Consider the following 10644-nt stretch of genomic DNA (forward strand, 5'->3'; position numbering starts at 1 on the left):
GGCGGGTTCCCCGTGGGCCAAAGGGTGCGAGTGTGGTGGGTCTCGCTTGCCTGACAAGGGGAGATTCCTTCTGGAGGAAGGGGACTCGAACCCTGAGGCGCTGTGCTGACTTAGCCAAGGCGTGTTCTTAAACAGATGTCCTTAAAGTAGGGCCTGTTTCACTCCCTAAAAGTACAAGCTAGCAACTACGAAAAGCCCATGTTCACTGGGACCCATTAGTTTTTTGTCTCAAGTCAAGATAAAGGTTTGATATTAATTTTTCTATGAAGACAGGTCTCGCCTTTCTCCTCTCGGTAAAGATCAGTGTTTGGAAAAGGCAAAGGAGAGTGCGGATGAGCATTCACTCGTAAAACAGGTCCTGCACTTTTAAGGACGCAAAATACGATTTTCCTTCCTTATTTTACTACTTCTTGAACAAAATGTATGTGAATGAAAGTGATTATCACTGAATCTTACAAAGACATTCTGTACTTAAATTTTTTGAGCACGTACTTTATGCTAAGGGAGCTAAGTGGTGGCCTAGAGGTAAGACGCTGCGCTGCAATCCTGAAGGCAGACGGTTCAAGTCCACCAATTGTTCTGCGGAAGAAGGATGCGCAGGCTCCTCCCCTGCATTTAACTACTTCTGAAAACTGCATCAGCTGAAACTGATCAGCTATGTAAGGGTCGGTTCGGACTCAACGGTACACAAAACAACAGCAGCAACTATGTGCTAACCATAAGGTTCAAGGTTCGAATCCGACAGCTGCTCCATATGAGTGAGTCATAAGGGCGGTGTGTGTTTACCCATGTCACTGTCCTCCCTCCCCCTCCCCCGTCAGCAGCCTTTGAAACCAATTCAACTCATGTCAGTTGAGTTACTGTATGTGAGGTGTGCTAGGTGCTTGGCTAGATTCCGAAGATACAGGCAGCCCAAACTTTGGAAGAGGAGGTGTAAAACAAAAAGCAAAGGAAAACCAACCCAACCTGTGGTCTTCAGCTCATTCTGACTCATAGCGACACTATAGGACAGACTAGAACTGCCCCAAGGGATTTTCAAGGCCGTAATCTTTATGGAGCTGACTGCCAGACCTTCACTACCTTACGTCCCGCGCTGCACCACCAGTATTTCTCAGAGTGGAGGTTGAACAAATAATCAAGATGGTTTCTGGCTGCGATGAGGAGAGAATGATGGGGTTTCACAGCCAACTATCAGCATTTGGAAGGACTAAGATTTTGGACAAAGCTCTGAAGGTTAAACAAATTCTTAAGTCTTAAGTTCGTAGGTATGGTTAAGCAAATTTCTAACAATCTTCTTCAAGGCTTACTTTTGGGAATATTTTGTACTCTAGTTAATTCTGCAGATCTTCTTGAGGCATCCTGGCTGTTACTCCAAAAACAGACGTTTTCCCATCTGATTTGGAATAAAAAGGAAATGGCTCCCGTGAGTGATGTTTCAAAACATAGGCACTAACTTCTAATTAAGGATGTTAAATACACAGCATAGGAAATAATGTGATTTGTCCGGCAATAAAGCTAATAAAGTGAGTCAGATGATTCTCAGTGCCCCAATCAGTGCACATAAAAGATGGGTTTACATTGTGCTGGAGTGTAAGTGTGCTATATAGCATTATGAAAAAGTTAGAAATATTGTGAGAATTACCAAAATGTGACACAGGGACACGAAGTGAGTACATACTGTTGGGAAAATGGTGCTGATGAGGGTTCTCACAGACCTTTGATTTGTTAAAAATGCACTATTGGGAGAGTACAGGCCTAAGATCTGTTGTTTATAGGATCACTCTGGGTTGTATTTGACTTGATAACACCTAACAATATCATATGCTGAAAGCAAGGAGAACTTGAAATGCATATTGCAGAATATCAAAATCTACAGCCTTCAATATGGTTTACATCTCAACATCTGAAAATGGCGATCCTTACTACCGGGTCACTAGGCAACATCATGACGTACTGAGAAAAGATTGAAGTCGTCAACAATTTTATCTTGCTTAGCTCCACAATCAGCACACTCGGTACCAGCAGTCAAGTAAAAAAAGAAGATATGCAGCATTGGAAAAACCTGCTGTCAGAGACCTCGCCAAGGTGCTAAGGAGCAATGATATCAGTTTAAAGAATAAGGTGCACCTGTTTCAAGCCATGGTCTTTTCAGTTACTTCTTATGCATCTGTAAGTTGGACAGTGAATAAAGATGACAGAAGAATCCATGCCTTTGGGTTGTGGTGCTGAAGAAGAGTACTAAATAGTCCATGAACTACCAAACAAGTATATTTTAGAGAAAGTGCAACCAGGGTGCTCCTTCAAGGCAAGATGAGACCTCATCTTACATACTTAGGGCTTGTTGTTAGGAGCCCTTAGAAAAAGATATCATACTTGGAAAGGTGGAGGGTCAGCAAAACAGAGGAAGACCCTTAGCAAGATAGATCAACACAACGACTTTAACAAGGGGCTCAAATATATCAGAGATGGTAAGGATAGGGCAAGGGTCAGAGTCCTTGTTCATAGGGTCGCTCTGGGTCGTAGCTGACTTCATAGTTCCCAACAACAATAACATATTGGGGGAGAGGCAATAATAAATACATAAAAACCACATTAAAAAAAAAAAAGCAAAACAACTACCAAAACTGCTTATTGTTTAAACCATGGGAAAGGCTGGGGGGGGGTGGGAATCACTCCTGAAGAGGTCTCTGTACTCTCCAGTGTGCGAATAAGAAGCCCATGCAAGGAGCAACTTCTTTAATGTTTCATATTTTATTTTTAAAATCAGTTGATTTCGCATTCCATTCCTTGTTGGTTGCCGTTTGATAATTGGAGGAAAGAGACACACCACTTCTTCCTGGCTCCCCTTGTCCCCAGCTGTGTACAAAGAGCTTGGGGAGTAGCATCCTCGTTTTGAAAACATCATCGGTATATAGATATAAAAGCTAAAGGAAATGTAGATTTCAAGAAATGTGACTCTAGGGGTTGGGTGGAAGTATCCAAAATGTGGAACAGGCTTGTTAATCCTCTTGGAAAAGAATAAATGACCTTGTCTTAAAACACTTTTTACTCATGTTAATGCCTATCTACAATATTCATATCCTTTACTTTTTATTCCGATCTTCAATTGATATTCTAAATTTTTATGGCTGTGGCTCTGGAAGACAAGTTAAAACACTGACAAGCAGTTCTTGTGTGTAGAATATAGATTCATATGCTGCATAAGTTGTTCAGTATACATATTGAATCAGTCCTCAGGTGTATTTGGCTTCGGATCCTTGCTCAGATTATATTGTTTTGTAATCAGATACTATTGTATGTTCATCAACATTTCAGTTCTATGATCTTGGAGACCTGATAAATAATTCATTTTCTGCTTCTGCCTCTTTTATTCTGTCTAGGACCCCAAGGTTCTATGTACGTGCTTTTAGATTGAAACAGCTTGGTTTATAAGTGACCTTTGTATGCATGTGCTCAGTGTGTGCCCAGTGCTTAAAATGATAGACCCTCAGTAGTTATTTGCTAAATAGATTGCACCATTTAATCCTTCCAACATGGCTAAGTATCATAATTATCTCATTTTACAAGTAAAAGTAGACAATTTGCCCAAGGTCACAGAGCTTCTAAGAGTCACTCTCGGGCTTTGAAAGCAAATGGTATGATATAAAAAAAAAAAAAATCCCGGGGTGGTGTAAACAGTTAGGAGCTTGACTACTAACCTTAAGTCTGGTGGTTCAAATCTATCCAATGGTACTTCGGAAGAACGGCCTGGCCATCTACTTCTGAAAGGTGACCAACAGCAAAACAACTCATTACCATCAAGGCAGAGCTGACTCACAGCTGACCCACCAACAGGTTTTCAGGGGCTGTAAATCAGATGGAAAGAGATTGCTCATCTTCTAAAGAGCAGCTGGTGGATTCAAACTGCCTGCCTTTCCGTTGGCAGACAATGCCTTAACCATGAGGCCACCAGTGAAAATCCTATGCCATATAATTCTACTCTGAGGCACATGGGGTCCCATGAGTCTGAAGTTGATGTCATGACAACTGGTTTGAGTTTGGGTTGGTTCTGATTCCAGAGCCTGAGCTCTCACCCATTCTGTCAGACTTTTTTTTTTTGGTGTCAGACATCAAATTTTGATATATAGGTTGAAGTCTGTTCTTGTCTCAAATCAGTCAGGATCCCCAGTAGGTGTGGAAAACCCCATATACAAACAACCAAAGAAATGTGATAAAGAATACATAATTCCTGAATTTAAAACAGCTTTAATGAATTTTGAATTTAAGGCAAAGAACACTATTGGCCCAGTGGTTGCACTGCCAACTCAAAGGAAGACAGTTCAAATCCACCAGCTACCTTGAGATAGAAAGGTAGGCAATCTCCTTTCATACAATTTACAGCCTCTGACAATCCGTTGGAGAGTCAGCTATGAGTCACTTCTGATTCCATGGTACGTACAACACCACCATTCTTGACTAAAGAGTCCTCGTGAGGTGCTGTTTTATATTCTGGATTGCTAATTGCAATCAGCAGTTCAAATCCACCAGCTGTTCTACTGGAGAAAGATGAGGGCATTCTGTTTCAGTTAAAATTATTATCTTTGGAAACTTGATAGAAGGTCACTGTGAGTGGAAAGTGATATAATAGCAGCGAATGGCGATTAATTCCCAAGTGTTGTTGTTGTTGTTATGCAACGTAGAGTTGGAACCAACAAATAGCTACTGACCATCTGGTGGATTTTCAGAGGCAGTTGCACTGGAGGTTATTGCCTATCCTCTCCTGTGCAGCAGCTGGTGGCCTCGAACCACATGCCTTCGATACCGCAACGCAGCTGCTTGCCACATAGGAATCAATACTATATGATATTTATGTCTGTTTCTAAATTTTAACTAGAAATGTTTGAAGAACATATGCCCATAGGTTCTCTACTAAGACATTACGTTCTCTGTCTAGGACATTTAAAAAAAAATTCTTAGTTGTAGAGAAACCTCCTGTGTCCACCCATAAAGATTCAGCTATAAATAGGTCGTTTAGTCCTTTCAAATAAAATCTCAAACTTCCCATTTGTTTACTGCTTTTTTGCTGAGTTACAGTAATAATAAACTTCATATCATAACACCCAAACAAACCCACAGCCATCAAACTATTTCCGACTCATAGCTACCCAGAGGACCTCCAAGGCTGTAAATCTTTATAGGAGGAGTTTGCACATCTTTCTCAATAGATGCCTTTAGATTTGCAGTTTCAGTCTTAGAAACTGCTGAAGCAAAAATACATTAACTAGCCGGTAGACTGAATTTGTGTTGACATTTGCGCCGTCTTACAACATTTTCTTTAGCTTGACAACTCTTGTCTGGGCAATGCCGCATTAGCCTGTAAGCAGGACAGTCATAAAACATTAGAGCTGAACTAGATTATCTTCAAGGTATCTTATAGCTTGAAGAAAACCCTACGGCGCTAAAATATATAGATACTTTAAAAATGTAATCACATAAAAGCTACCTATGTAATTGACCTTGAACAGCTCAAGGGTTAGCAGGTGCTGGCCCTCAGTTTAAAATTCTTATGTAACTGACTTCTTGGAAACTCTACTAATAATAATTGCCTGATGACCCAAAGCCTTACTGGACTATAAACAGTCAATTAACACAAAGATGGGCAGTATCTTTCCTTTGCCATTACAGCTTTGGTGACCTGATGGAGGGCTAACTGTCAGTTGGAATCCACCAGAGAGCAGTAGATGAGTGAGCGAGTGAGTGAGTGAATTGTATATGTTTGGTTTTTTAACAAATTTTTAAAATTGTATATTTTACAGACTGCATTGTGAATAAAAGACAAAAAGGTATTTCTTAAAAGTGTACTGTTTTCACACCTGCTGGTGTAGCTGTAGGGACGGCTTCCTAAATTTCCGTTTCTGAGTTCACTTATCTTGAAATGGTGGACATAGCAGCTTCAGAGCTCCTATCAATCACTTCATCTTTTCCTTGCAATGTCATGACTTTGCTACTTGGAAGCACTTTGAGTGTCACTAGTGACACTTCATGTGATATGACTTGGGGTTTACAGTCTTGCACCAAACAGGATTTTTAAGATGTAAGAACTACAAGACATTGCTTTTTTTGGGGGGGAGGGGGGTTTCTGTTATTATTAATTTTAATGAAAATTTACAGAGTTTGGATTTCCATTCATTCATTGTTGCACTTTTCTCCCTGCCCATCTCTGCCCTTCAGTTTGTTCTTCTCTTTGAAAAGTAAAACCCTTTCACTGTTATACAACCCCTCATAGTGGAGTGGACTTGGGAAGAGATCGCTTTTTACCACCACGACGAGCGAGTAACTAGAGAGACAAACAGCTCACGTGAACATGGGTAGTGTTCACTGTATTTGAAAAGAAGAAAAAATTCACATATCTGTGGACTTGCACAGGTCTAACCCTTGTTATTCAAGAGTCAAGTTGCAGTTAACAAACGTTTGCCATTTCACATACATTGTACAATCTGGTAGTACTAACTCACTCACCATACTGTGTAATCACCACCGTTATCCTTTCCCATTTTATCATCACCTTTATCAAAAACTTGTAGGTGTTCTGGTGGTGTCTGCCCTGAGTAACCACTAATACATAGATTTTGGTCTCTATGAAATCATCTATTCCAGGGATTTCACATAAGTGGGATCATAACAATATTTATTTGTTCTTTTATATCTAGTTTATTAGATTCACCATAAGGTTTTTCAAAGTTTACCTAATAGGTGAAGTTACTTATTTCTCTCTCTCTCTCTTTCTCTCTCCACGCCCCCTACCCCACCCCGGCTTAGATTTAAGTCAAGAAGCAGCTCCTAGTCAGGCAGCCATTAGATTGAATGAAAGAATCTATTTTACTGATCATGTGGATGCAACTTTTCTGACTCCTCACATCTGGCGAAGTCTGAGGGTGTGGGTAGAAGCTGGAAGTGGCTGGAATACCGAGGTAGATAGTAAAAAGAACAATCTCTGGTAGTAAATATTCATTCAACATAATTCATGGTATAGAAGACTGCCTGGTACATACTCATCAAACATAGATATTTACTAAAACTCAAACTCTTCGCAGTCAATTTGGAACCCACTCATAACCGGCCCTCCAGCTGGTTTTTGGACCCTGTAAACCACATAGGAGGAGATTGCTTATCTTTGTCCAGGGAACTTGAACCTCCAGAGAAGCACTTCCTCTGGATTAGCAGCATAACTCCCTAGGAACAAAAATGTGTGAGGAAAGACTCCCTTCTGAAAGCCTACTTGCAGTTTGGAATTTCTGTGTTTCTAAAAACTGGCTCTAGATAATAGAGCAATTTCTAATCCTTTCTGTTTCCTTAGGATGTGATGGAATCTGGACATCACAGATCTCATTTCAGACGTTGTTGTTGTTGTTAAATACCATCGAGTCGTAGGCTCATAACGACCCTATGAACAAAAGAGCTGAGCACTTGTATAACTTTGATCCTTTCTCCAGGTTCGTAGGGTTTCCGGAGCCAGGCTATTTCGGAAGTGGATGCCCCTCCTGCTTCCAAGCTTGTTTTAATCGGGGGGCTCCACCAAACTGTCCAGCATGGGTCACCATTATCAGTCCCCAAGTCCTCCGACCCCTCCTCTCAGAGCTCCCAGCCTTTTGCTGACAATAATGATTGCTGCTTCTCTCTTTTATAATATGAATACCACCTATTTCTGGCAGATTTTTCCTTGCTGAGATTTCATAGTTTTAGGGAGAAAGTAGACAAAGCAAACAGCTGGTAATTATTGACAAAGTCACTGCTAGGTTAATGTGTACATTTCCACTGATGGCAGTAATCCCTCACAGCGCTTGCCCACCGCACTCTCACTGGCTGCCCAGGAAATAGAATGAGGCTTGGCCTTCATGGGAAATGTTCTCTGTGCCGGAGATTCCTCCCAGTCTTCAAATGATATTTCCACACAGTGTCATGTCTGTCCTACTAGATAATTGATTTTCCTTTTTTATTCAAGAACACACTTCATTAACACAAATATTAATTTCACTAGATTTTTTTCTATTTACATTTATGACATTTTCTTTTTATTTTGAATCCTGGAATTCTGTGGACTAGGCCTTGTATACCTTGTATGTCTTCTAAATCCCAGGGAGCTCTAGTCTTTGTCATGCAGCTAATTAAAGTGAAAGACAAGAACATCAGAAACCTCAAAGCAAGAAAGAATAATTTTTAACTCAATTTTTGTATAGGCTTAAACTTTTGAAAATATTTTTTTTTAAATGGATGGTAAAAATTACTCCTCTCCACACATCCTCATCATCTACCTAGTTCCAACAACTCTTACAGGTAAACATTTTGTTATTTGTGTGTGTGTTTGTGTGTGTGTGTGTACACTCATGGTTTCTTAATGTATTACACTATTCTTAGTATAATATTCTTAGTATTCGTTTCATGTCCATAAGTGTGAGTACTGGTGGCCTCGTGGCAAGAAGCTGTGCTGCAATACCGAAGGCACCAGCTGCTCTGCGGGAGAAGAATGGGCAACCTCCTCTCATGTGATTAACTGTCTCTGAAAACCCACCAGCTATGGGTCGCCTTTGACTCTATGATACATAACAACAAGTACATATATGTAGTAATGTATCATACACCTTGTACTCTACCTTGGTCCCCTCTCTTTTTTTAAAGTAATGCTGTGGAAGGAAGCTCAGGTAGTGTAGTCTTTAAGAGCTGTTCTGCTAATTAATCAAAGGCTGATCCTCTATGACATTTTGAATCCACTAATAACTGAGGGAGAAAAATGGGCAGTCTCCTCCTGTGCAATTCACAGCCTTCGAAACCTGCTGGAAGGTCAGCTAAGGGTCAGTTCTGACTATATGGCAATGAGTTTTGAATGTGAGAGAAATGCAGAGGACAGAAAAATAGAGCCCCCTAAGGTTTCCTGGATGAAGGACAGGCAGGTACTTCTTTGGGATGCACATCTTGGTTAATTGAGATCCAGTTGACCAAAAAGCACATTGTTCTAAGTTTTGGTGGCATAGTTCAAACCAAGAGATTAGGGGTTCAAATCTATTAGCTTCTTACCAGGAGAAAGGTCATCTCCTTGCTTAAAGATGTACAGCATCGAGAACACAATAGAGGGTCTCCATGAGTCAGGGTTGACTTGATGACAATGAGTTTGGCGTGGTTTTTAATGTATTTATCCTTGTGGTAAGTAAGTATGTAACAATTTAACATTTCATCATGCTTCACACATGTAATTCAGTGGCATTGTGTTCATCAAACTGTGCAACTTTCATCTTATTTTTTTTTTCATATGTCAATATGGAGATCTTCCCATCTGGACATAGTTGATTCCTTTTTTATGACTGCATAATAATCCATTATGTGGATTTATTTCATTAGAGTCCTCTTGAGATATACTTTGTCTTCCGCCTTATCTATCTTGTTGCAAGCCAAGCTACAGGGAATTTCAATGTACAGATATCATTTTGCATCTCCGTAAGCAGAACTGTAGGATATTTTCCCACATGTGGCATAACGAGGTCAAAGGATATTGTTATGCACTGCTAACTACAAGGATAGATGCATTTATAATTTTGATAGATTAGGCTGTGTAATTGCCTGTAGAGATGTACTAATTTACACTTTCATCAGCAATAAAAAGAAAGACTTTCAGACATTAGTGTGTCCATATTAAAACATCAAACAACAAAGTAGAATGCCCACTTGGCTTTAGGCTTTAGTCCATGGTCTCATTTAATCCCCACAATAGCTTACAAATGAAATTCTAGCTGTCATCAGATTCAACTAGAAGGCTGAAGGTTTGTGAGTTCAAATGATTTGCTTAAGGTCTCAGAGCTAGTGAGTGTTGTTGTTGTTAGGGACCATTGAGCTGACTAGCAATCCTAGGAACAACAGATTGAAACCTCTGAGCCTGAGGCTTAAGGTCATGTGTTTATCTCCAAAGCCCAAACTCTTTGTACAAGTTCTGATTATATCGTTTTGTTAATAACTTAATAGTGTGGCTTTATCCATAGGAAAAAAATGCAATAAAAGTTTGTTGAGAGGGTAGGTGGATGAGTGGACAGGCGGAAGAGATAGGGACTTGAGGGATACGAGTAGAACTAGGAATCAAGGCATAAAGTGCAACAGGGAATGGAAGGTAATATTGGCCATGACGAGGGTGGAAGAGAATGTCAGGTGGTGGAGAGATCTCCTAGCACACAGACAAAGGTAAACAGAGTGAAACAAAGGGTCTTTGTGTGCTGTAAAATCATGATGCTGTAAGCCTGCCTCACACCCCACCTCCTGTGGGATAGTTCACTTCTATGTTAATATTTTACAGAATCAAGCTTTTTCAAAGCCTAATACTTCTGAACTTTACGGGAAGTTTCACTAAAACTCTCAAAGAAAAAAAAACAACCCCGCATCAAACTTGGCCAAGCTTTGAATCTTGGTATGTGTGTATGTATATTCTCTGTGGGAGAAGGAGGGGCAATCTCCTCCTGTGCGGTTAAACTGCCTCTGAAAACCTTCCGGAGGGTCAGCTATGGGTCAGTTCTGGCTTGATGGCACACAACAACACAACAACAAACATATATATGTTGTTGTGTACCGTTGAGTCAGAACCGACCCATAGCTGACAATTCAACAGATTTTCAGAGGCAGTTAATC

The sequence above is a fragment of the Elephantulus edwardii genome, unplaced genomic scaffold, assembly GCF_000299155.1.
Source record: "Elephantulus edwardii isolate Elephantulus edwardi_28Jun2011 unplaced genomic scaffold, EleEdw1.0 scaffold00282, whole genome shotgun sequence".
Taxonomy (NCBI): domain Eukaryota; kingdom Metazoa; phylum Chordata; class Mammalia; order Macroscelidea; family Macroscelididae; genus Elephantulus; species Elephantulus edwardii.